The sequence below is a fragment of the Marmota marmota genome, unplaced genomic scaffold, assembly GCF_001458135.2.
Source record: "Marmota marmota marmota unplaced genomic scaffold, marMar, whole genome shotgun sequence".
Lineage (NCBI taxonomy): Eukaryota > Metazoa > Chordata > Mammalia > Rodentia > Sciuridae > Marmota > Marmota marmota.
In genome coordinates this window covers 497,981-501,702 of record NW_025999876.1, presented here as the reverse complement: position 1 = coordinate 501,702, position 3,722 = coordinate 497,981, and the positions used below count along the sequence as shown (strand labels likewise).

Below are 3,722 nucleotides of genomic sequence, written 5' to 3'. Positions count from 1 at the left end.
TCAGCTCTGTCTACTCATCAGGGTGTAAGCTTTATAGTCTTGGGACATCAGAACTCTAAATCATGGCATGTAGCACTTTTTTTTAATGTAGTATGCCTTATTTATGTTGGAATTGAATATGATTTAGGGTATAAGATGGGGTGCAAAACTTCCTTTCAGAAATTAAACTTTTGGTGGTGTTTAACCTGGGAGTGACTTTTCTCCTCCCAGAGTCACCTCTTTTATGATGAAAGTGGAATATGCAAGGCCAGTATCAGTCCTGGATGTTTTAAGTGTTGATGTGAATGTAAGAAGCAATCCCTGGGAACTACCACTGCCTGGCCTAGGATCAGGAAGCAACATTTTCTCAGTGGCTGGACCCACATACCAGTCCCTGTAGAAATGCAAGTAATTTATTTTTGGCAAAATACCTCTTTGGAATTGTCTAATAGCACAGTGTGGGCCTCACTTCTCAGAGCTGGTATTTTACTAGGTGGAGAGACTTCAAGTAGAAAGATCAACAAACTGAACTACAGATATGCAGGAAACCCCAACTAAGGAGTTTATTGTGAGGTTCCCAGATGGAAGATTTGAATTTTGTACACTGACATCCAGAGTCCTTCCCTAAGCCCCATTTTTGTGAAAATCTGGAGAAGGGGCTAAAGTCTACAAAAGGCCCATGTGTTATTTCAGCTGTCACACTCCATTCTGGCTTCTACTTACTGGGCCTTACAGAATTGTGGTCACTTCCACCCGGGGCATTTTCATCTAAAATGCTGTTTCATGTTTGAACGGAGTTATGGAGGGAAATAAATAATTCCCCCCAAGGTCCTGGTAACAAATGGGTCTTGATGGAACTCAAACAGAAATATGGACAAGCACAACATTGGCTTGACAGTTTTAGGCAGATCCTGAGTCAAATCAAACCACATGTGTCTTTTTCATGGAGAAAGTAGGAACATTAAGAACAAGATGGCAAGAGTGACAGGAAAGAAGAGCTCTAATTGGTAAAAATACCATAATGCATCCAAAATCTTAAACAGGAGGACAGCAAAGCAAAGAGCTCAGACATGAGAAAGAGCACTCAGCCAAGGAACCATGATAGGCAACTTCAGCTGGGGAGGGGACCTTCCTGGTGTCTCAGGACCCTGGGAAGGCTTCCCTCTGCATGACTGTGAACACTGGCTCTGCAATGTCCTTTAGAGTCCAGATTGAGTTCACCTGCTTTGGCAGCCTGTAGTCATTTCTAGGATGACTGCTTAGGTTTAAGTCTGAAGGAGGAGTCCACAGGGCCCACTGTCAGGATCTCACTGACACACTAGCTAACCACAATTGATGAAGGCTCTTTTCAAATGGACCCAAAGTCCACGTTTTTCTTCAGCCTCTTCTGAGATTGCGGTCTCTTACCTGTGGGGAGCATTCGTCATTGTCAAGAAGGTTCAAAACCATCATGTCTGAGCTCCTTACGGTCTAATACCCACTCACGTGGTTTGTATCTCTTCTCTTTGGTGCTCCTCTTTCTCTATGAGCAAGTTAAAAAAAAAAAGGATGAGTGCTGTACTGAACAGTGGATGCAGAAGTCTCTCTGTTCCACTTTCCATGTCACTTCAGGAAACCTGTGGCCAAGCTCGTGGCCACAGCAGGAGAAATACCAACCACCCTCATGTCTCCATGCACCTGGGCAGCAGCCTCACAGGGAAGCAGGAGGCTGTGTCAATGAGCCCACCTTCACTCACATGCTGCACCCAACACACCCTGACCTCAGAAACACTGCCCTGTCTTGGGTTGGCTCCTGCTGACCTTGTGTCAGTATTCGCTCATCAGTACCAACTCACAATCATGAGCCCTGACTGAGGGAACAAGTCTCCATGGAACCATGAACACCCAGAGTCCCAGCTACCCAGCACATTCCTCACCTGAGCCAGGATGCAAACCTTAACCCCTGTGAATCTTAGGCTGGATTCTGCTGGGAAAGGCCGTTGCTGCCCTGCCAATGCTGTACAGGAACTGTTAACTGTTGCCAGCCATCTGGGAAAGACCTACAGTCTTCTACCAGGGTGACTGTGCACCAAGGAAAATAAAATAACCAGATTCCTTTCCACACTTCCTAAGAGCCAATAAATCTACATCCTCACCTCCTACCTCCTTAACACTTCATCCTACACCTCAACCCTGGTTCTCTCATTGTCCACCATCAGAAACTATAGATCCTTTTGCGAACCTCCTGTTTGTATTGAATATAATGATTGAACTCACCATTTCTGTATATTTTGACAAAACCATAAACATCTCAATAGCAGCTATTTGGTTTAAAGCTATATGTTGTTTGTATCACAATATGTTAATATTGTTCTCCCCACTAAAGGAGAGATATTGGAATCCTGCAGGAACACCATAAGCCTAGAGGGTAAAAAGTGTAACACCTCAGATCCACAGTGATAGAAGGGAAGACACCCAAACACCATGGAAAAAAAAAAGGGAAGAAAGTGCCCCAAACAAACCAAGATATTAAATTATTAGAATCCAGTGCCAGCACAGCAGAAGAAATGACAGAGATGGAGTTCAGGATGTACATAATTAAATGTTCTGTGCATTAAAGAATGATACAAGAGAGCAAATGTGGCCATCTGCCAGCCCCTCCAGTACATGCTCCTCATGAACCTCAGTTTTGTGTCCGCATGACCCTGGCTTCCCTGCTCAGTGGTCTGCTGTATGCAGGTGTGCACACTGGGAACACATTCTGGCTGTCCTTCTGCCATCAAACGTGGTCCCTCAGTTCTTCTCCTCTCTGCTGAGGCTCCCGTGCTCTGACACCATAAGCAGCAACGTCCTTCTTCTTATCTTTACTATAAAAGTTGGTGGTGGCTGCTTTGCTATAATAATCATGTCATACATTTGCATGTTTTCTGCTGTGCTGAAATTTCCCACCAGAGCCCCAGGGAAGGCCTTCTCCACCTGTACCCCTCACATCCTCGTGGTGTCCGTCTTCCTCAGTTCTGGCACAGGTGTGTACCTGAGGTCCTCAGCAACCTCTGACACACTCCAGGAAATGGTTCTCTCTGCCTTTTATACCATGATTCCTCCCTTCCTGAATCCTTTTATCTACAGTCTCAGGAACAAGCAGGTAAAGGAAGCTGTGGGGAGAGTAATAGGAACACAGTTGTTCTCGGGGAAAAGATAAAGATGCATTTCAGCATTAGCCTAATTTTACTGTTAAGATTTATAATTAGATGAAGGTCTTCAAACCTGGGCTTTAAAAGTTACACTGCCTACTCTGGTATCACTTAATTAAGACCCATGAAAGTTTTAATATAATAATTTTGTGATTTACACTATTATTTCTATTAATCCTTCATAAAATGACATTAGGTTAAACTATAGAAAAAGAGAAAGCAGTAACATATTTAAGACTTACTCCATATATGAGACTACCTGCTGAGCTATGAAACAATGTCCACATTTTGGCAATAATACATTTTATTCAGGCACAAACATGAATAATAAAGACAATTCTGAGTTAAAGGTGTTTTTTCTCTGTGTCCCTCTGCATGTGAGAGGGTACAAGGGTATAAATTCAAATGGATGCTCTAAGGAGAGCAGCCAGGAGGTCTCTCGAGGTTTGTATTGAAGAAACTTGACACAGAAACCACTGACCATGCCTTCAGTGCATGATGGAGAAGACCCTGAGCATGCTCTGTTGGCTGCCAGGATCAGTATGGCTCCAGCTTCTGCTGTAGAAAACC

At 43.8% G+C, this 3,722-nt stretch overlaps 1 pseudogene; it reads left to right on the top strand.

Moving 5' to 3' along the window:
- Positions 1 to 226: 226 nt before the first annotated feature.
- Positions 227 to 3,160, top strand: LOC107160693 (annotated as a pseudogene).
- Positions 3,161 to 3,722: the final 562 nt, after the last annotated feature.